Below are 23,206 nucleotides of genomic sequence, written 5' to 3'. Positions count from 1 at the left end.
AGCCTCCTGCAGCCCTGCTCCCAAAATGCGAACGTCTGCAGATAGCTCGCAGCCAGAAAGAGCTAGCCTGGAAAGCTGTTGCTCAGCCTCATCTGCCCATGGCACTGCTCGCACAGAGGCACAGAAACTGCGGCTGCTTGCTTGTCTTGCCACCTCAAACTTGAAATGTAGCTTTGGTGGTCCGTGAAAGGGGCCTCCGGCAGCCCTGCTCCCAAAATGCGAACGTCTGCAGATAGCTTGCAGGCGGAAAGAGCTAGCCTGGAAAGCTGTTGCTCAGCCTCATCTGCCCATGGCACTGCTCGCACAGAGGCACAGAGACTGGGGCTGCTTGCTTGTCTTGGCACCTCAAACTTCAAACATAACTTTGGCAGTCCGTGCAGAGAGCCTCCGGCAGCCCTGCTCTGAAAATGCGAACGTCTGCAGATAGCTCGAGCCAGAAAGAGCTAACCTGGAAAGCTGTTGCTCAGCCTCATCTGCCCATGGCACTGCTCGCACAGAAGCACAGAGACTAGAGCTGCTTGCTTGTCTTGCCTCCTGACACTTAAAAAATTGCTTAAGTGGTTCGTGCTGGGAGCCTTCGGTAGCCATGCTCCCAAAATGCGAACATCTGCAGATAGCTCGCAGGCAGAAAGAGCTAGCCTGGAAAGCTGTTGCTCAGCCTCATCTGCCCATGGCACTGCTCGCACAGAGGCACAGAGACTGGGACTGCTTGCTTGTCTTGTCCCCTCAAAATTCAAATGTATCTTTGGGGGTCCGTGCATGGGGCCTTCGGCAGCCCTGCTCTGAAAATGCGAACGTCAGCAGATAGCTTGCAGGCAGAAAGAGCTAGCCTGGAAAGCTGTTGCTCAGCCTCATCTGCCCATGGCACTGCTCGCACAGAGGCACAGAAACTGCGGCTGCTTGCTTGTCTTGCCACCTCAAACTTGAAATGTAGCTTTGGTGGTCCGTGAAAGGGGCCTCCGGCAGCCCTTCTCCGTAAATGTGAACGTCTGCAGATAGCTTGCAGGCAGAAAGAGCTAGCCTGGAAAGCTGTTGCTCAGCCTCATCTGCCCATGGCACTGCTCGCACAGAGGCACAGAGACTGGGGCTGCTTGCTTGTCTTGGCACCTCAAACTTCAAACATAACTTTGGCAGTCCGTGCAGAGAGCCTCCGGCAGCCCTGCTCTGAAAATGCGAACGTCTGCAGATAGCTCGAGCCAGAAAGAGCTAACCTGGAAAGCTGTTGCTCAGCCTCATCTGCCCATGGCACTGCTCGCACAGAGGCACAGAGACTAGAGCTGCTTGCTTGTCTTGCCTCCTGACACTTAAAAAATTGCTTAAGTGGTCCGTGCTGGGAGCCTTCGGTAGCCATGCTCCCAAAATGCGAACATCTGCAGATAGCTCGCAGGTAGAAAGAGCTAGCCTGGAAAGCTGTTGCTCAGCCTCATCTGCCCATGGCACTGCTCGCACAGAGGCACAGAGACTGGGGCTGCTTGCTTGTCTTGCCACCTCAAACTTCAAACGTATCTTAGGTGGTCCGTGACGGGCGCCTCAGACAGCCCTGCTCCCAAAATGCGAACGTCTGCAGATAGCTCGCAGGCAGAAAGAGCTAGCCTGGAAAGCTGTTGCTCAGCCTCATCTGCCCATGGCACTGCTCGCACAGAGGCACAGAGACTGGGGCTGCTTGCTTGTCTTGTCCCCTCAAAATTCAAATGTATCTTTGGGGGTCCGTGCATGGGGCCTTCGGCAGCCCTGCTCTGAAAATGCGAACGTCAGCAGATCGCTCGCAGGCAGAAATAGCTAGCCTGTAAAGCAGATGCTCAGCCTCATTTTCCCATGGCACTGCTCGCACAGAGGCACAGAAACTGGGGCTGCTTGCTTGTCTTCCTACCTCAAACTTCAAACGTAGCTTAGGTGGTCCGTGAATGGGGCCTCCAGCAGCCCTTCTCCGAAAATGCGAACATCTGCAGATAGTTGGCAGCCAGAAAGAGCTAGCCTGGAAAGCTGTTTCTCAGCCTCATCTGCCCATGGCACTGCTCGCACAGAGGCACAGAGGCTGGGCTACTTGCTTGTCTTGCCACCTCAAACTTCAAACATATCTTTGACAGTCCGTGCAGATAGCCTCTGGCATCCATGCTCTGAAAATGCGAACGTTTGCAGATAGCTCGCAGGCAGAAAAAGCTAGCCTGGAAAGCTGTTGCTCAGCCTCATCTGCCCATGGCACTGCTCGCACAGAGGCACAGAGACTGGGGCTGCTTGCTTGTCTTGCCACCTCAAACTTCAAACGTATCTTAGGTGGTCCGTGTAGGGCGCCTCTGGCAGCCATGCTCTGAAAATGCGAACGTCTGCAGATAGCTCGCAGCCAGAAAGAGCTAGCCTGGAAAGCTGTTTCTCAGCCTCATCTGCCCATGGCACTACTCGCACAGAGGCACAGAAACTGGGGCTGCTTGCTTGTCTTGCCACCTCAAACTTCAAACGTATCTTAGGTGGTCCGTGTATGGGGCCTCCGGCAGCCATGCTCTGAAAATGCGAACGTCTGCAGATCGCTCGCAGGCAGAAATAGCTAGCCTTGAAAGCTGTTGCTCATCCTCATCTGCCCATGGCACTGCTCGCACAGAGGCACAGAAACTTGGGCTGCTTGCTTGTCTTGCTTCCTCAAACTTCAAACGTAGCTTAGGTGGTCCGTGAATGGGGCCTCCGGCAGCCATGCTCTGAAAATGCTAACGTCTGCAGATAGTTGGCAGCCATAAAGGGCTAGCCTGGAAAGCTGTTGCTCAGACTCATCTGCCCATGGCACTGCTCGCACAGAGGCACAGAGACTAGGACTGCTTGCTTGTCTTGCTCCCTCAAAATTCAAACGTATCTTAGGTGCTCCGTGCACGAAGCCTCCGGCAGCCCTGCTCCGAAAATGTGAACGTCTGCAGATAGCTCGCAGCCAGAAAGAGCTAGCCTGGCATGCTGTTGCTTAGCCTCATCTGCCCATGGCACTGCCCGCACAGAGGCACAGAGACTGGGGCTGCTTGCTTTTCTTGCCACCTCAAACTTCAAAAGTATCTTAGGTGGTCCGTGTAGGGCGCCTCCAGCAGCCCTGCTCCGAAAATGCGAACGTCTGCAGATAGCTCGCAGGCAGAAAAAGCTAGCCTGGAAAGCTGTTGCTCAGCCTCATCTGCCCATGGCACTGCTCGCACAGAGGCACAGAGACTGGGGCTGCTTGCTTGTCTTGCCACCTCAAACTTCAAACGTATCTTAGGTGGTCCGTGTAGGGCGCCTCCAGCAGCCCTTCTCCGAAAATGCGAATGTCAGCAGATCGCTCGCAGGCAGAAATAGCTAGCCTGTAAAGCTGATGCTCAGCCTCATTTTCCCATGGCACTGCTCGCACAGAGGCACAGAAACTGGGGCTGCTTGCTTGTCTTCCTCCCTCAAACTTCAAACGTAGCTTAGGTGGTCCGTGCAGGGGGCTCCGGCAGCCCTGCTCCCAAAATGCGAACATCTGCACATAGCTCGCAGGCAGAAAGAGCTAGCCTGGAAAGCTGTTGCTCAGCCTCATCTGCCCATGGCACTACTCGCACAGAGGCACAGAGACTGGGGCTGCTTGCTTGTCTTGCCACCTCAAACTTCAAACGTATCTTTGGTGGTCCGTGTATGGGGCCTCCGGCAGCCATGCTCTGAAAATGCGAACGTCTGCAGATCGCTCGCAGGCAGAAATAGCTAGCCTTGAAAGCTGTTGCTCAGCCTCATCTGCCCATGGCACTGCTCGCACAGAGGCACAGAGACTGGGGCTGCTTGCTTGTCTTGCCACCTCAAACTTCAAACGTATCTTAGGTGGTCCGTGTAGGGCTTCTCCGGCAGCCCTTCTCTGAAAATGCTAACGTCTGCAGATAGCTCGCAGGCAGAAAGAGCTAGCCTGGAAAGCTGTTGCTCAGCCTCATCTGCCCATGGCACTGCTCGCACACAGGCACAGAAACTGCGGCTGCTTGCTTGTCTTGCCACCTCAAACTTGAAATGTATCTTTGGTGGTCCGTGAAAGGGGCCTCCGGCAGCCCTTCTCCGTAAATGTGAACGTCTGCAGATAGCTTGCAGGCAGAAAAAGCTAGCCTGGAAAGCTGTTGCTCAGCCTCATCTGCCCATGGCACTGCTCGCACAGAGGCACAGAGACTGGGGCTGCTTGCTTGTCTTGTCCCCTCAAACTTCAAACATAACTTTGGCAGTCCGTGCAGAGAGCCTCCGGCAGCCCTGCTCCCAAAATGCGAACATCTGCAGATAGCTCGCAGGCAGAAAGAGCTAGCCTGGAAAGCTGTTGCTCAGCCTCATCTGCCCATGGCACTGCTCGCACAGAGGCACAGAGACTGGGACTGCTTGCTTGTCTTGTCCCCTCAAAATTCAAATGTATCTTTGGGGGTCCGTGCATGGGGCCTTCGGCAGCCCTGCTCTGAAAATGCGAACGTCAGCAGGTAGCTTGCAGGCAGAAAGAGCTAGCCTGGAAAGCTGTTGCTCAGCCTCATCTGCCCATGGCACTGCTCGCACAGAGGCACAGAAACTGCGGCTGCTTGCTTGTCTTGCCACCTCAAACTTGAAATGTAGCTTTGGTGGTCCGTGAAAGGGGCCTCCGGCAGCCCTTCTCCGTAAATGTGAACGTCTGCAGATAGCTTGCAGGCAGAAAGAGCTAGCCTGGAAAGCTGTTGCTCAGCCTCATCTGCCCATGGCACTGCTCGCACAGAGGCACAGACACTGGGGCTGCTTGCTTGTCTTGGCACCTCAAACTTCAAACATAACTTTGGCAGTCCGTGCAGAGAGCCTCCGGCAGCCCTGCTCTGAAAATGCGAACGTCTGCAGATAGCTCGAGCCAGAAAGAGCTAACCTGGAAAGCTGTTGCTCAGCCTCATCTGCCCATGGCACTGCTCGCACAGAGGCACAGAGACTAGAGCTGCTTGCTTGTCTTGCCTCCTGACACTTAAAAAATTGCTTAAGTGGTCCGTGCTGGGAGCCTTCGGTAGCCATGCTCCCAAAATGCGAACATCTGCAGATAGCTCGCAGGCAGAAAGAGCTAGCCTGTAAAGCAGATGCTCAGCCTCATTTTCCCATGGCACTGCTCGCACAGAGGCACAGAAACTGGGGCTGCTTGCTTGTCTTCCTACCTCAAACTTCAAACGTAGCTTAGGTGGTCCGTGAATGGGGCCTCCAGCAGCCCTTCTCCGAAAATGCGAACATCTGCAGATAGTTGACAGCCAGAAAGAGCTAGCCTGGAAAGCTGTTTCTCAGCCTCATCTGCCCATGGCACTGCTCGCACAGAGGCACAGAGGCTGGGGCTACTTGCTTGTCTTGCCACCTCAAACTTCAAACATATCTTTGGCAGTCCGTGCAGATAGCCTCTGGCAGCCATGCTCTGAAAATGCGAACGTCTGCAGATAGCTTGCAGGCAGAAAGATCTAGCCTGGAAAGCTGTTGCTCAGCCTCATCTGCCCATGGCACTGCTCGCACAGAGGCACAGAGACTGGGGCTGCTTGCTTGTCTTGTCCCCTCAAACTTCAAACGTATCTTAGGTGGTCCGTGTAGGGCGCCTCTGGCAGCCATGCTCCCAAAATGCGAACGTCTGCAGATAGCTCGCAGGCAGAAAAATCTAGCCTGGAAAGCTGTTACTCAGCCTCATCTGCCCATGGCACTGCTCGCACAGAGGCACAGAGACTAGGGCTGCTTGCTTGTCTTGCCCACTCAAACTTCAAATGTAGCTTTGGTGGTCAGTGCATGGGGCCTCCGGCAGCCCTTCTCCAAAAATGCGAACGTCTGCAGATAGCTCGCAGGCATAAAGAGCTAGCCTGGAAAGCTGTTGCTCAGCCTCATCTGCCCATGGCACTGCTCGCACAGAGGCACAGAGACTGGGGCTGCTTGCTTGTCTTGCCACCTCAAACTTCAAACGTATCTTAGGTGGTCCGTGTAGGGCTTCTCCGGCAGCCATGCTCCGAAAATGCGAACATCTGCAGATAGCTCGCAGACAGAAAGAGCTAGCTTGGAAAGCTGTTGCTCAGCCTCATCTGCCCATGGCACTGCTCGCACAGAGGCACAGAGACTGGGGCTGCTTGCTTGTCTTGCCACCTCAAACTTCAAACGTATCTTAGGTGGTCCGTGTAGGGCGCCTCCAGCAGCCCTTCTCCGAAAATGCGAATGTCAGCAGATCGCTCGCAGGCAGAAATAGCTAGCCTGTAAAGCTGATGCTCATCCTCATTTTCCCATGGCACTGCTCGCACAGAGGCACAGAAACTGGGGCTGCTTGCTTGTCTTCCTCCCTCAAACTTCAAACGTAGCTTAGGTGGTCCGTGCAGGGGGCTCCGGCAGCCCTGCTCCCAATATGCGAACATCTGCACATAGCTAGCAGGCAGAAAGAGCTAGCCTGGAAAGCTGTTGCTCAGCCTCATCTGCCCATGGCACTACTCGCACAGAGGCACAGAAACTGGGGCTGCTTGCTTGTCTTGCCACCTCAAACTTCAAACGTATCTTAGGTGGTCCGTGTATGGGGCCTCCGGCAGCCATGCTCTGAAAATGCGAACGTCTGCAGATCGCTCGCAGGCAGAAATAGCTAGCCTTGAAAGCTGTTGCTCATCCTCATCTGCCCATGGCACTGCTCGCACAGAGGCACAGAAACTGGGGCTGCTTGCTTGTCTTGCTTCCTCAAATTTCAAACGTATCTTAGGTGGTCCGTGAATGGGGCCTCCGGCAGCCATGCTCTGAAAATGCTAACGTCTGCAGATAGTTGGCAGCCATAAAGGGCTAGCCTGGAAAGCTGTTGCTCATCCTCATCTGCCCATGGCACTGCTCGCACAGAGGCAAAGAGACTGAGGCTGCTTGCTTGTCTTGCTCCCTCAAACTTCAAAAGTAGCTTAGGTGGTCCGTGTAGGGCGCCTCCGGCAGCCCTGCTCCCAAAATGTGAATATCTGCTGATAGCTCGCAAACAGAAATAGCTAGCCTGGAAAGCTGTTGCTCAGCCTCATTTGCCCATGGCACTGCTCGCACAGAGGCACAGAGACTGGGGCTGCTTGCTTGTCTTGCCACCTCAAACTTCAAACGTATCTTAGGTGGGCCGTGTAGGGCGCCTCCGGCAGCCATGCTCCGAAAATGCGAACGTCTGCAGATAGCTTGCAGCCAGAAAGAGCTAGCCTGGAAAGCTGTTGCTCAGCCTCATCTGCCCATGGCACTGCTTGCACAGAGGCACAGAGACTGGGGCTGCTTGCTTGTCTTGCCCCCTCAAACTTCAAATGTAGATTTGGTGGTCCGTGAATGGGGCCTCCGGCAGCCCTTCTCCGAAAATGCGAACGTCAGCACATAGCTGGCAGGCAGAAAGAGCTAGCCTGGAAAGCTGTTGCTCAGCCTCATCTGCCCATGGCACTGCTCGCACAGAGGCACAGAGACTTAGGCTGCTTGCTTGTCTTGCCTCCTGACACTTCATACGTATCTTAGGTGGTCCGTGTAGGGCGCCTCCGGCAGCCCTTCTCTGCAAATGCTAACGTCTGCAGATAGCTCTCAGGCAGAAATAGCTAGCCTGTAAAGCATATGCTCAGCCTCATTTTCCCATGGCACTGCTCGCACAGAGGCACAGAAACTGGGGCTACTTGCTTGTCTTCCTACATCAAACTTCAAACGTAGCTTAGGTGGTCCGTGAATGGGGCCTCCAGCAGCCCTTCTCCGAAAATGCGAACATCTGCAGATAGTTGGCAGCCAGAAAGAGCTAGCCTGGAAAGCTGTTTCTCAGCCTCATCGGCCCATGGCACTGATCGCACAGAGGCACAGAGGCTGGGGCTTCTTGCTTGTCTTGCCACCTCAAACTTCAAACATATCTTTGGCAGTCCGTGCAGATAGCCTCTGGCAGCCATGCTCTGAAAATGCGAACGTTTGCAGATAGCTTGCAGGCAGAAAGATCTAGCCTGGAAAGCTGTTGCTCAGCCTCATCTGCCCATGGCACTGCTCGCACAGAGGCACAGAGACTGGGGCTGCTTGCTTGTCTTACCACCTCAAACTTCAAACGTATCTTAGGTGGTCCGTGTAGGGCGCCTCTGGCAGCCATGCTCTGAAAATGCGAACGTCTGCAAATAGCTCGAGCCAGAAAGAGCTAACCTGGAAAGCTGTTGCTCAGCCTCATCTGCCCATGGCACTGCTCGCACAGAGGCACAGAGACTAGAGCTGCTTGCTTGTCTTGCCTCCTGACACTTAAAAAATTGCTTAAGTGGTCCGTGCTGGGAGCCTTCGGTAGCCATGCTCCCAAAATGCGAACATCTGCAGATAGCTCGCAGGCAGAAAGAGCTAGCCTGGAAAGCTGTTGCTCAGCCTCATCTGCCCATGGCACTGCTCGCACAGAGGCACAGAGACTGGGACTGCTTGCTTGTCTTGTCCCCTCAAAATTCAAATGTATCTTTGGGGGTCCGTGCATGGGGCCTTCGGCAGCCCTGCTCTGAAAATGCGAACGTCTGCAGATAGCTTGCAGGCAGAAAGAGCTAGCCTGGAAAGCTGTTGCTCAGCCTCATCTGCCCATGGCACTGCTCGCACAGAGGCACAGAAACTGCGGCTGCTTGCTTGTCTTGCCACCTCAAACTTGAAATGTAGCTTTGGTGGTCCGTGAAAGGGGCCTCCGGCAGCCCTTCTCCGTAAATGTGAACGTCTGCAGATAGCTTGCAGGCAGAAAGAGCTAGCCTGGAAAGCTGTTGCTCAGCCTCATCTGCCCATGGCACTGCTCGCACAGAGGCACAGAGACTGGGGCTGCTTGCTTGTCATGGCACCTCAAACTTCAAACATAAATTTGGCAGCCCGTGCAGAGAGCCTCCGGCAGCCCTGCTCCCAAAATGCGAACGTCTGCAGATAGCTCGAGCCAGAAAGAGCTAACCTGGAAAGCTGTTGCTCAGCCTCATCTGCCCATGGCACTGCTCGCACAGAGGCACAGAGACTAGAGCTGCTTGCTTGTCTTGCCTCCTGACACTTAAAAAATTGCTTAAGTGGTTCGTGCTGGGAGCCTTCGTAGCCATGCTCCCAAAATGCGAACATCTGCAGATAGCTCGCAGGCAGAAAGAGCTAGCCTGTAAAGCAGATGCTCAGCCTCATTTTCCCATGGCACTGCTCGCACAGAGGCACAGAAACTGGGGCTGCTTGCTTGTCTTCCTACCTCAAACTTCAAACGTAGCTTAGGTGGTCCGTGAATGGGGCCTCCAGCAGCCCTTCTCCGAAAATGCGAACATCTGCAGATAGTTGACAGCCAGAAAGAGCTAGCCTGGAAAGCTGTTTCTCAGCCTCATCTGCCCATGGCACTGCTCGCACAGAGGCACAGAGGCTGGGGCTACTTGCTTGTCTTGCCACCTCAAACTTCAAACATATCTTTGGCAGTCCGTGCAGATAGCCTCTGGCAGCCATGCTCTGAAAATGCGAACGTCTGCAGATAGCTTGCAGGCAGAAAAATCTAGCCTGGAAAGCTGTTGCTCAGCCTCATCTGCCCATGGCACTGCTCGCACAGAGGCACAGAGACTAGGGCTGCTTGCTTGTCTTGCCCCCTCAAACTTCAAATGTAGCTTTGGTGGTCCGTGCAGGAAGCCTCCGGCAGCCCTGCTCCGAAAATGCGAACGTCTGCAGATACCTCGAGCCAGAAAGAGCTAGCCTGGAAAGTTGTTGCTCAGCTTCATCTGCCCATGGCACTGCTCACACAGAGGCACAGAGTCTGGGGCTGCTTGCTTATCTTGCCCACTCAAACTTCAAATGTAGCTTTGGTGGTCAGTGCATGGGGCCTCCGGCAGCCCTTCTCCAAAAATGCGAACGTCTGCAGATAGCTCGCAGGCATAAAGAGCTAGCCTGGAAAGCTGTTGCTCAGCCTCATCTGCCCATGGCACTGCTCGCACAGAGGCACAGAGACTGGGGCTGCTTGCTTGTCTTGCCACCTCAAACTTCAAACGTATCTTAGGTGGTCCGTGTAGGGCTTCTCCGGCAGCCCTTCTCCGAAAATGCGAACATCTGCAGATAGCTCGCAGACAGAAAGAGCTAGCTTGGAAAGCTGTTGCTCAGCCTCATCTGCCCATGGCACTGCTCGCACAGAGGCACAGAGACTGGGGCTGCTTGCTTGTCTTGCCACCTCAAACTTCAAACGTATCTTAGGTGGTCCGTGTAGGGCGCCTCCAGCAGCCCTTCTCCGAAAATGCGAATGTCAGCAGATCGCTCGCAGGCAGAAATAGCTAGCCTGTAAAGCTGATGCTCATCCTCATTTTCCCATGGCACTGCTCGCACAGAGGCACAGAAACTGGGGCTGCTTGCTTGTCTTCCTCCCTCAAACTTCAAACGTAGCTTAGGTGGTCCATGCAGGGGCTCCGGCAGCCCTGCTCCCAAAATGCGAACATCTGCACATAGCTAGCAGGCAGAAAGAGCTAGCCTGGAAAGCTGTTGCTCAGCCTCATCTGCCCATGGCACTACTCGCACAGAGGCACAGAAACTGGGGCTGCTTGCTTGTCTTGCCACCTCAAACTTCAAACGTATCTTAGGTGGTCCGTGTATGGGGCCTCCGGCAGCCATGCTCTGAAAATGCGAACGTCTGCAGATCGCTCGCAGGCAGAAATAGCTAGCCTTGAAAGCTGTTGCTCATCCTCATCTGCCCATGGCACTGCTCACACAGAGGCACAGAAACTGGGGCTGCTTGCTTGTCTTGCTTCCTCAAACTTCAAACGTAGCTTAGGTGGTCCGTGAATGGGGCCTCCGGCAGCCATGCTCTGAAAATGCTAACGTCTGCAGATAGTTGGCAGCCATAAAGGGCTAGCCTGGAAAGCTGTTGCTCAGCCTCATCTGCCCATGGCACTGCTCGCACAGAGGCAAAGAGACTGAGGCTGCTTGCTTGTCTTGCTCCCTCAAACTTCAAACGTAGCTTAGGTGGTCCGTGTAGGGCGCCTCCGGCAGCCCTGCTCCCAAAATGTGAATATCTGCTGATAGCTCGCAAACAGAAATAGCTAGCCTGGAAAGCTGTTGCTCAGCCTCATTTGCCCATGGCACTGCTCGCACAGAGGCACAGAGACTGGGGCTGCTTGCTTGTTATGCCAACTCAAACTTCAAACGTATCTTAGGTGGGCCGTGTAGGGCGCCTCCGGCAGCCATGCTCCGAAAATGCGAACGTCTGCAGATAGCTTGCAGGCGGAAAGAGCTAGCCTGGAAAGCTGTTGCTCAGCTTCATCTGCCCATGGCACTGCTCGCACAGAGGCACAGAGTCTGGGGCTGCTTGCTTGTCTTGCCTCCTGACACTTCAAAAATAGCTTAAGTGGTCCGTGCCGGGGGGTCTTCGGCAGCCATGCTCCGAAAATGCGAACGTCTGCAGATAGCTCGCAGGCAGAAATGGCTAGCCTGGAAAGCTGTTGCTCAGCCTCATCTGCCCATGGCACTGCTCGCACAGAGGCACAGAGACTGGGGCTGCTTGCTTGTCTTGCCACCTCAAACTTCAAACGTATCTTAGGTGGTCCGTGTAGGGCTTCTCCGGCAGCCCTTCTCTGAAAATGCTAACGTCTGTAGATAGCTCTCAGGCAGAAAGAGCTAGCCTGGAAAGCTGTTGCTCAGCCTCATCTGCCCATGGCACTGCTCGCACACAGGCACAGAAACTGCGGCTGCTTGCTTGTCTTGCCACCTCAAACTTGAAATGTAGCTTTGGTGGTCCGTGAATGGGGCCTCCGGCAGCCCTTCTCCGTAAATGTGAACGTCTGCAGATAGCTTGCAGGCAGAAATAGCTAGCCTGGAAAGCTGTTGCTCAGCCTCATCTGCCCATGGCACTGCTCGCACAGAGGCACAGATACTGGGGCTGTTTGCTTGTCTTGGCACCTCAAACTTCAAACATAACTTTGGCAGTCCGTGCAGAGAGCCTCAGGCAGCCCTGCTCTGAAAATGCGAACGTCTGCAGATAGTTGGCAGCCAGAAAGAGCTAACCTGTAAAGCTGTTGCTCAGCCTCATCTGCCCATGGCACTGCTCGCACAGAGGCACAGAGGCTGGGGCTACTTGCTTGTCTTGCCACCTCAAACTTCAAACATATATTTGGCAGTCCGTGCAGATAGCCTCTGGCAGCCATGGTCTGAAAATGCGAACGTCTGCAGATAGCTTGCAGGCAGAAAGATCTAGCCTGGAAAGCTGTTGCTCAGCCTCATCTGCCCATGGCACTGCTCGCACAGAGGCACAGAGACTGGGGCTGCTTGCTTGTCTTGCCACCTCAAACTTCAAACGTATCTTAGGTGGTCCCTGTAGGGCGCCTCTGGCAGCCATGCTCTGAAAATGCGAACGTCTGCAGATAGCTCGCAGCCAGAAAGAGCTAGCCTGGAAAGCTGTTGCTCAGCCTCATCTGCCCATGGCACTGCTTGCACAGAGGCACAGAGACTGGGGCTGCTTGCTTGTCTTGCCCCCTCAAACTTCAAATGTAGATTTGGTGGTCCGTGAATGGGGCCTCCGGCAGCCCTTCTCCGAAAATGCGAACGTCAGCAGATAGCTGGCAGCCAGAAAGAGCTAGCCTGGAAAGCTGTTGCTCAGCCTCATCTGCCCATGGCACTGCTCGCACAGAGGCACAGAGACTTAGGCTGCTTGCTTGTCTTGCCTCCTGACACTTCATACGTATCTTAGGTGGTCCGTGTAGGGCGCCTCCGGCAGCCCTTCTCTGCAAATGCTAACGTCTGCAGATAGCTCTCAGGCAGAAAGAGCTAGCCTGGAAAGCTGTTGCTCAGCCTCATCTGCCCATGGCACTGCTCGCACAGAGGCACAGAAACTGGGGCTGCTTGCTTGTCTTGCCACCTCAAACTTGAAATGTAGCTTTGGTGGTCCGTGAACAGGGCCTCCGGCAGCCCTTCTCCGTAAATGTGAACGTCTGCAGATAGCTTGCAGGCAGAAAGAGCTAGCCTGGAAAGCTGTTGCTCAGCCTCATCTGCCCATGACACTGCTCGCACAGAGGCACAGAGACTAGGGCTACTTGCTTGTCTTGCCACCTCAAACTTCAAACGTAGCTTAGGTGGTCAGTGACGGGCGCCTCAGATAGCCCTGCTCCCAAAATGCGAACGTCTGCAGATAGCTCGCAGGCAGAAAGAGCTAGCCTGGAAAGCTGTTGCTCAGCCTCATCTGCCCATGGCACTGCTCGCACAGAGGCACAGAGACTGGGGCTGCTTGCTTGTCTTGTCCCCTCAAAATTCAAATGTATCTTTGGGGGTCCGTGCATGGGGCCTTCGGCAGCCCTGCTCTGAAAATGCGAACGTCAGCAGATCGCTCGCAGGCAGAAATAGCTAGCCTGTAAAGCAGATGCTCAGCCTCATTTTCCCATGGCACTGCTCGCACAGAGGCACAGAAACTGGGGCTACTTGCTTGTCTTCCTACCTCAAACTTCAAACGTAGCTTAGGTGGTCCGTGAATGGGGCCTCCAGCAGCCCTTCTCCGAAAATGCGAACATCTGCAGATAGTTGGCAGCCAGAAAGAGCTAGCCTGGAAAGCTGTTTCTCAGCCTCATCTGCCCATGGCACTGCTCGCACAGAGGCACAGAGGCTGGGGCTACTTGCTTGTCTTGCCACCTCAAACTTCAAACATATCTTTGGCAGTCCGTGCAGATAGCCTCTGGCAGCCATGCTCTGAAAATGCGAACGTTTGCAGATAGCTTGCAGGCAGAAAGATCTAGCCTGGAAAGCTGTTGCTCAGCCTCATCTGCCCATGGCACTGCTTGCACAGAGGCACAGAGACTGGGGCTGCTTGCTTGTCTTGCCACCTCAAACTTCAAACGTATCTTAGGTGGTCCGTGTAGGGCGCCTCTGGCAGCCATACTCTGAAAATGCGAACGTCTGCAGATAGCTCGCAGCCAGAAAGAGCTAGCCTGGAAAGCTGTTGCTCAGCCTCGTCTGCCCATGGCACTGCTCGCACAGAGGCACAGAGACTAGGGCTGCTTGCTTGTCTTGCCACCTCAAACTTCAAACGTAGCTTAGGTGTTCCGTGCAGGGGGCTCCGGCAGCCCTGCTCCCAAAATGCGAACATCTGCACATAGCTCGCAGGTTGAAAGAGCTAGCCTGGAAAGCTGTTGCTCAGCCTCGTCTGCCCATGGCACTACTCGCACAGAGGCACAGAAACTGGGGCTGCTTGCTTGTCTTGCCACCTCAAACTTCAAACGTAGCTTAGGTGGTCCGTGAATGGGGCCTCCGGCAGCCATGCTCTGAAAATGCTAACGTCTGCAGATAGTTGGCAGCCATAAAGGGCTAGCCTGGAAAGATGTTGCTCAGCCTCATCTGCCCATGGCACTGCTCGCACAGAGGCACAGAGACTGGGGCTGCTTGCTTGTCTTGCTCCCTCAAACTTCAAACGTATCTTAGGTGGTCCGTGTATGGGGCCTCCGGCAGCCCTGCTCCCAAAATTTGAATATCTGCTGATAGCTCGCAGCCAGAAATAGCTAGCCTGGAAAGCTGTTGCTCAGCCTCATCTGCCCATGGCACTGCTCGCACAGAGGCACAGAGACTAGGGCTGCTTGCTTGTCTTGCCACCTCAAACTTCAAACGTATCTTAGGTGGTCCGTGTAGGGCGCCTCCGGCAGCCATGCTCCGAAAATGCGAACGTCTGCAGATAGCTTGCAGGCAGAAAGAGCTAGCCTTGAAAGCTGTTGCTCAGCCTCATCTGCCCATGGCACTGCTCGCACAGAGGCACAGAAACTGCGGCTGCTTGCTTGTCTTGCCACCTCAAACTTGAAATGTAGCTTTGGTGGTCCGTGAAAGGGGCCTCCGGCAGCCCTTCTCCGTAAATGTGAACGTCTGCAGATAGCTTGCAGGCAGAAAGAGCTAGCCTGGAAAGCTGTTGCTCAGCCTCATCTGCCTATGGCACTGCTCGCACAGAGGCACAGAGACTGGGGCTGCTTGCTTGTCTTGGCACCTCAAACTTCAAACATAACTTTGGCAGTCCGTGCAGAGAGCCTCCGGCAGCCCTGCTCTGAAAATGCGAACGTCTGCAGATCGCTCGCAGGAAGAAATAGCTAGCCTTGAAAGCTGTTGCTCATCCTCATCTGCCCATGGCACTGCTCGCACAGAGGCACAGAAACTTGGGCTGCTTGCTTGTCTTGCTTCCTGAAACTTCAAACGTAGCTTAGGTGGTCCGTGAATGGGGACTCCGGAAGCCATGCTCTGAAAATGCTGACGTCTGCAGATAGTTGGCAGCCATAAAGGGCTAGCCTGGAAAGCTGTTGCTCAGACTCATCTGCCCATGGCACTGCTCGCACAGAGGCACAGAAACTGGGGCTGCTTGCTTGTCTTGCCCCCTCAAAATTCAAACGTATCTTAGGTGGTCCTTGCACGAAGCCTCCGGCAGCCCTGCTCCCAAAATATGAACCTCTGCAGATAGCTCGCAGCCAGAAAGAGCTAGCCTGGAAAGCTGTTGCTCAGCCTCATCTGCCCATGGCACTGCTCGCACAGAGGCACAGAGACAGGGGCTGCTTGCTTGTCTTGCTTCCTCAAACTTCAAACGTAGCTTAGGTGGTCCGTGTAGGGCGCCTTTGGCAGCCCTGATCCCAAAATGTGAATATCTGCAGATAGCTCGCAGCCAGAAATAGCTAGCCTGGAAAGCTGTTGCTCAGCCTCATCTGCCCATGGCACTGCTTGCACAGAGGCACAGAGACTGGGGCTGCTTGCTTGTCTTGCCCCCTCAAACTTCAAATGTAGATTTGGTGGTCCGTGAATGGGGCCTCCGGCAGCCCTTCTCCGAAAATGCGAACGTCAGCAGATAGCTGGCAGCCAGAAAGAGCTAGCCTGGAAAGCTGTTGCTCAGCCTCATCTGCCCATGGCACTGCTCGCACAGAGGCACAGAGACTTAGGCTGCTTGCTTGTCTTGCCTCCTGACACTTCATACGTATCTTAGGTGGTCCGTGTAGGGCGCCTCCGGCAGCCCTTCTCTGCAAATGCTAACGTCTGCAGATAGCTCTCAGGCAGAAAGAGCTAGCCTGGAAAGCTGTTGCTCAGCCTCATCTGCCCATGGCACTGCTCGCACAGAGGCACAGAAACTGGGGCTGCTTGCTTGTCTTGCCACCTCAAACTTGAAATGTAGCTTTGGTGGTCCGTGAACAGGGCCTCCGGCAGCCCTTCTCCGTAAATGTGAACGTCTGCAGATAGCTTGCAGGCAGAAAGAGCTAGCCTGGAAAGCTGTTGCTCAGCCTCATCTGCCCATGACACTGCTCGCACAGAGGCACAGAGACTAGGGCTGCTTGCTTGTCTTGCCACCTCAAACTTCAAACGTAGCTTAGGTGGTCAGTGACGGGCGCCTCAGATAGCCCTGCTCCCAAAATGCGAACGTCTGCAGATAGCTCGCAGGCAGAAAGAGCTAGCCTGGAAAGCTGTTGCTCAGCCTCATCTGCCCATGGCACTGCTCGCACAGAGGCACAGAGACTGGGGCTGCTTGCTTGTCTTGTCCCCTCAAAATTCAAATGTATCTTTGGGGGTCCGTGCATGGGGCCTTCGGCAGCCCTGCTCTGAAAATGCGAACGTCAGCAGATCGCTCGCAGGCAGAAATAGCTAGCCTGTAAAGCAGATGCTCAGCCTCATTTTCCCATGGCACTGCTCGCACAGAGGCACAGAAACTGGGGCTACTTGCTTGTCTTCCTACCTCAAACTTCAAACGTAGCTTAGGTGGTCCGTGAATGGGGCCTCCAGCAGCCCTTCTCCGAAAATGCGAACATCTGCAGATAGTTGGCAGCCAGAAAGAGCTAGCCTGGAAAGCTGTTTCTCAGCCTCATCTGCCCATGGCACTGCTCGCACAGAGGCACAGAGGCTGGGGCTACTTGCTTGTCTTGCCACCTCAAACTTCAAACATATCTTTGGCAGTCCGTGCAGATAGCCTCTGGCAGCCATGCTCTGAAAATGCGAACGTTTGCAGATAGCTTGCAGGCAGAAAGATCTAGCCTGGAAAGCTGTTGCTCAGCCTCATCTGCCCATGGCACTGCTTGCACAGAGGCACAGAGACTGGGGCTGCTTGCTTGTCTTGCCACCTCAAACTTCAAAAGTATCTTAGGTGGTCCGTGTAGGGCGCCTCTGGCAGCCATGCTCTGAAAATGCGAACGTCTGCAGATAGCTCGCAGCCAGAAAGAGCTAGCCTGGAAAGCTGTTGCTCAGCCTCGTCTGCCCATGGCACTGCTCGCACAGAGGCACAGAGACTAGGGCTGCTTGCTTGTCTTGCCACCTCAAACTTCAAACGTAGCTTAGGTGTTCCGTGCAGGGGGCTCCGGCAGCCCTGCTCCCAAAATGCGAACATCTGCACATAGCTCGCAGGTTGAAAGAGCTAGCCTGGAAAGCTGTTGCTCAGCCTCGTCTGCCCATGGCACTACTCGCACAGAGGCACAGAAACTGGGGCTGCTTGCTTGTCTTGCCACCTCAAACTTCAAACGTATCTTAGGTGGTCCGTGTATGGGGCCTCCGGCAGCCATGCTCTGAAAATGCGAACGTCTGCAGATCGCTCGCAGGCAGAAATAGCTAGCCTTGAAAGCTGTTGCTCATCCTCATCTGCCCATGGCACTGCTCGCACAGAGGCACAGAAACTTGGGCTGCTTGCTTGTCTTGCTTCCTCAAACTTAAAACGTAGCTTAGGTGGTCCGTGAATGGGGCCTCCGGCAGCCATGCTCTGAAAATGCTAACGTCTGCAGATAGTTGGCAGCCATAAAGGGCTAGCCTGGAAAGATGTTGCTCAGCCTCATCTGCCCATGGCACTGCTCGCACAGAGGCACAGAGACTGGGGCTGCTTGCTTGTCTTGCTCCCTCAAACTTCAAACGTATCTTAGGTGGTCCGTGTATGGGGCCTCCGGCAGCCCTGCTCCCAAAATTTGAATATCTGCTGATAGCTCGCAGCCAGAAATAGCTAGCCTGGAAAGCTGTTGCTCAGCCTCATCTGCCCATGGCACTGCTCGCACAGAGGCACAGAGACTGGGGCTGCTTGCTTGTCTTGCTCCCTCAAACTTCAAACGTATCTTAGGTGGTCCGTGTAGGGCGCCTCCGGCAGCCATGCTCCGAAAATGCGAACGTCTGCAGATAGCTTGCAGGCAGAAAGAGCTAGCCTGGAAAGCTGTTGCTCAGCCTCATCTGCCCATGGCACTGCTCGCACAGAGGCACAGAAACTGCGGCTGCTTGCTTGTCTTGCCACCTCAAACTTGAAATGTAGCTTTGGTGGTCCGTGAAAGGGGCCTCCGGCAGCCCTTCTCCGTAAATGTGAACGTCTGCAGATAGCTTGCAGGCAGAAAGAGCTAGCCTGGAAAGCTGTTGCTCAGCCTCATCTGCCTATGGCACTGCTCGCACAGAGGCACAGAGACTGGGGCTGCTTGCTTGTCTTGGCACCTCAAACTTCAAACATAACTTTGGCAGTCCGTGCAGAGAGCCTCCGGCAGCCCTGCTCTGAAAATGCGAACGTCTGCAGATCGCTCGCAGGAAGAAATAGCTAGCCTTGAAAGCTGTTGCTCATCCTCATCTGCCCATGGCACTGCTCGCACAGAGGCACAGAAACCTGGGCTGCTTGCTTGTCTTGCTTCCTGAAACTTCAAACGTAGCTTAGGTGGTCCGTGAATGGCGACTCCGGAAGCCATGCTCTGAAAATGCTGACGTCTGCAGATAGTTGGCAGCCATAAAGGGCTAGCCTGGAAAGCTGTTGCTCAGACTCATCTGCCCATGGCACTGCTCGCACAGAGGCACAGAAACTGGGGCTGCTTGCTTGTCTTGCCCCCTCAAAATTCAAACGTATCTTAGGTGGTCCGTGCACGAAGCCTCCGGCAGCCCTGCTCCCAAAATATGAACCTCTGCAGATAGCTCGCAGCCAGAAAGAGCTAGCCTGGAAAGCTGTTGCTCAGCCTCATCTGCCCATGGCACTGCTCGCACAGAGGCACAGAGACTGGGGCTGCTTGCTTGTCTTGCAAACTCAAACTTCAAACGTATCTTAGGTGGTCCGTGTAGGGCTTCTCCGGCAACCCTTCTCCGAAAATGCGAACGTCTGCAGATAGCTCGCAGGCAGAAAGAGCTATCCTGGAAAGCTGTTGCTCAGCCTCATCTGCCCATGGCACTGCTCGCACAGAGGCACAGAGACTGGGGCTGCTTGCTTGTCTTGCCACCTCAAACTTCAAACATAACTTTGGCAGTCCGTGCAGAGAGCCTCCGGCAGCCCTGCTCTGAAAATGCGAACGTCTGCAGATACCTCGCAGGCAGAAATAGCTAGCCTGGAAAACTGTTGCTTAGCTTCATCTGCCCATGGCACTGCTCGCACAGAGGCACAGAGTCTGGGGCTGCTTGCTTGTCTTGCCTCCTGACACTTCAAAAATTGCTTAAGTGGTCCGTGCTTGGGGCCTTCAGCAGCCATGCTCCGAAAATGCGAACGTCTGCCGATAGCTCGCAGGCAGAAAAAGCTAGCCTGGAAAGCTGTTGCTCAGCCTCATCTGCCCATGGCACTGCTCGCACAGAGGCACAGAGACTAGGGCTGCTTGCTTGTCTTGCCACCTCAAACTTCAAACGTAGCTTAGTTGTTCCGTGACGGGCGCCTCAGACAGCCCTGCTCCCAAAATGCGAACGTCTGCAGATAGCTCGCAGGCAGAAAGAGCTAGCCTGGAAAGCTGTTGCTCAGCCTCATCTGCCCATGGCACTGCTCGCACAGAGGCACAGAGACTGGGGCTGCTTGTTTGTCTTGCCACCTCAAACTTCAAACGTATCTTAGGTGGTCCGTGTAGGGCGCCTCCGGCAGCCATGCTCCGAAAATGCGAACGTCTGCAGATAGCTCGAGCCAGAAAGAGCTAGCCTGGAAAGTTGTTGCTCAGCTTCATCTGCCCATGGCACTGCTCACACAGAGGCACAGAGTCTGGGGCTGCTTGCTTGTCTTGCCTCCTGACACTTCAAAAATAACTTAAGTGGTCCGTGCCCGGGGCCTTCGGCAGCCATGCTCCGAAAATGCTAACGTCTGCAGATCGCTCGCAGGCAGAAATAGCTACCCTTGAAAGCTGTTGCTCAGCCTCATCTGCCCATGGCACTGCTCGCACAGAGGCACAGAAACTGGGACTTCTTGCTTGTCTTGCTCCCTGAAACTTGAAATGTAGCTTTGGTGGTCAGTGCATGGGGCCTCCGGCAGCCCTTCTCCAAAAATGTGAAAGTCTGCAGATAGCTCGCAGCCAGAAAGAGCTAGCCTGGCATGCTGCTTCTCAGCCTCATCTGCCCATGGCACTGCTTGCACAGAGGCACAGAGACTGGGGCTGCTTGCTTGTTATGCCAACTCAAACTTCAAACGTATCTTAGGTGGTCCGTGTAGGGCTTCTCCGGCAGCCCTTCTCCGAAAATGCGAACGTCTGCAGATAGCTCGCAGACAGAAAGAGCTAGCCTGGAAAGCTGTTGCTCAGCTTCATCTGCCCATGGCACTGCTCGCACAGAGGCACAGAGTCTGGGGCTGCTTGCTTGTCTTGCCTCCTGACACTTCAAAAATAGCTTAAGTGGTCCTTGCCGGGGGCCTTCGGCAGCCATGCTCCGAAAATGCGAACGTCTGCAGATAGCTCGCAGGCAGAAATAGCTACCCTGGAAAGCTGTTGCTCAGCCTCATCTGCCCATGGCACTGCTCGCACAGAGGCACAGAAACTGGGGCTGCTTGCTTGTCTTGCTCCCTGAAACTTCAAATGTAGCTTTGGTGGTCAGTGCATGTGGCCTCCGGCAGCCCTTCTCCGAAAATGCGTACGTCTGCAGATAGCTCACAGGCAGAAAGAGCTAGCCTGGAAAGCTGTTGCTCAGCCTCATCTGCCCATGGCACTGCTCGCACAGAGGCACAGAGACTGGGGCTGCTTGCTTGTCTTGCAAACTCAAACTTCAAACGTATCTTAGGTGGTCCGTGTAGGGCTTCTCCGGCAACCCTTCTCCGAAAATGCGAACGTCTGCAGATAGCTCGCAGGCAGAAAGAGCTATCCTGGAAAGCTGTTGCTCAGCCTCATCTGCCCATGGCACTGCTCGCACAGAGGCACAGAGACTGGGGCTGCTTGTTTGTCTTGCCACCTCAAACTTCAAACGTATCTTAGGTGGTCCGTGTAGGGCGCCTCCGGCAGCCATGCTCCGAAAATGCGAACGTCTGCAGATAGCTCGAGCCAGAAAGAGCTAGCCTGGAAAGTTGTTGCTCAGCTTCATCTGCCCATGGCACTGCTCACACAGAGGCACAGAGTCTGGGGCTGCTTGCTTGTCTTGCCTCCTGACACTTCAAAAATAACTTAAGTGGTCCGTGCCCGGGGCCTTCGGCAGCCATGCTCCGAAAATGCTAACGTCTGCAGATCGCTCGCAGGCAGAAATAGCTACCCTTGAAAGCTGTTGCTCAGCCTCATCTGCCCATGGCACTGCTCGCACAGAGGCACAGAAACTGGGACTTCTTGCTTGTCTTGCTCCCTGAAACTTGAAATGTAGCTTTGGTGGTCAGTGCATGGGGCCTCCGGCAGCCCTTCTCCAAAAATGTGAAAGTCTGCAGATAGCTCGCAGCCAGAAAGAGCTAGCCTGGCATGCTGCTTCTCAGCCTCATCTGCCCATGGCACTGCTTGCACAGAGGCACAGAGACTGGGGCTGCTTGCTTGTTATGCCAACTCAAACTTCAAACGTATCTTAGGTGGTCCGTGTAGGGCTTCTCCGGCAGCCCTTCTCCGAAAATGCGAACGTCTGCAGATAGCTCGCAGACAGAAAGAGCTAGCCTGGAAAGCTGTTGCTCAGCTTCATCTGCCCATGGCACTGCTCGCACAGAGGCACAGAGTCTGGGGCTGCTTGCTTGTCTTGCCTCCTGACACTTCAAAAATAGCTTAAGTGGTCCTTGCCGGGGGCCTTCGGCAGCCATGCTCCGAAAATGCGAACGTCTGCAGATAGCTCGCAGGCAGAAATAGCTACCCTGGAAAGCTGTTGCTCAGCCTCATCTGCCCATGGCACTGCTCGCACAGAGGCACAGAAACTGGGGCTGCTTGCTTGTCTTGCTCCCTGAAACTTCAAATGTAGCTTTGGTGGTCAGTGCATGTGGCCTCCGGCAGCCCTTCTCCGAAAATGCGTACGTCTGCAGATAGCTCACAGGCAGAAAGAGCTAGCCTGGAAAGCTGTTGCTCAGCCTCATCTGCCCATGGCACTGCTCGCACAGAGGCACAGAGACTGGGGCTGCTTGCTTGTCTTGCAAACTCAAACTTCAAACGTATCTTAGGTGGTCCGTGTAGGGCTTCTCCGGCAACCCTTCTCCGAAAATGCGAACGTCTGCAGATAGCTCGCAGGCAGAAAGAGCTATCCTGGAAAGCTGTTGCTCAGCCTCATCTGCCCATGGCACTGCTCGCACAGAGGCACAGAGACTGGGGCTGCTTGCTTGTCTTGCCACCTCAAACTTCAAACATAACTTTGGCAGTCCGTGCAGAGAGCCTCCGGCAGCCCTGCTCTGAAAATGCGAACGTCTGCAGATACCTCGCAGGCAGAAATAGCTAGCCTGGAAAACTGTTACTTAGCTTCATCTGCCCATGGCACTGCTCGCACAGAGGCACAGAGTCTGGGGCTGCTTGCTTGTCTTGCCTCCTGACACTTCAAAAATTGCTTAAGTGGTCCGTGCTTGGGGCCTTCAGCAGCCATGCTCCGAAAATGCGAACGTCTGCCGATAGCTCGCAGGCAGAAAAAGCTAGCCTGGAAAGCTGTTGCTCAGCCTCATCTGCCCATGGCACTGCTCGCACAGAGGCACAGAGACTAGGGCTGCTTGCTTGTCTTGCCACCTCAAACTTCAAACGTAGCTTAGTTGTTCCGTGACGGGCGCCTCAGACAGCCCTGCTCCCAAAATGCGAACGTCTGCAGATAGCTCGCAGGCAGAAAGAGCTAGCCTGGAAAGCTGTTGCTCAGCCTCATCTGCCCATGGCACTGCTCGCACAGAGGCACAGAGACTGGGGCTGCTTGTTTGTCTTGCCACCTCAAACTTCAAATGTATCTTAGGTGGTCCGTGTAGGGCGCCTCCGGCAGCCATGCTCCGAAAATGCGAACGTCTGCAGATAGCTCGAGCCAGAAAGAGCTAGCCTGGAAAGTTGTTGCTCAGCTTCATCTGCCCATGGCACTGCTCACACAGAGGCACAGAGTCTGGGGCTGCTTGCTTGTCTTGCCTCCTGACACTTCAAAAATAACTTAAGTGGTCCGTGCCGGGGGCCTTCGGCAGCCATGCTCCGAAAATGCTAACGTCTGCAGATAGCTCGCAGGCAGAAAGAGCTAGCCTGGAAAGCTGTTGCTCAGCCTCATCTGCCCATGGCACTGCTCG

Source organism: Opisthocomus hoazin, chromosome 16, assembly GCF_030867145.1.
Source record: "Opisthocomus hoazin isolate bOpiHoa1 chromosome 16, bOpiHoa1.hap1, whole genome shotgun sequence".
Lineage (NCBI taxonomy): Eukaryota > Metazoa > Chordata > Aves > Opisthocomiformes > Opisthocomidae > Opisthocomus > Opisthocomus hoazin.
This window is presented reverse-complemented; position numbering follows the sequence as displayed.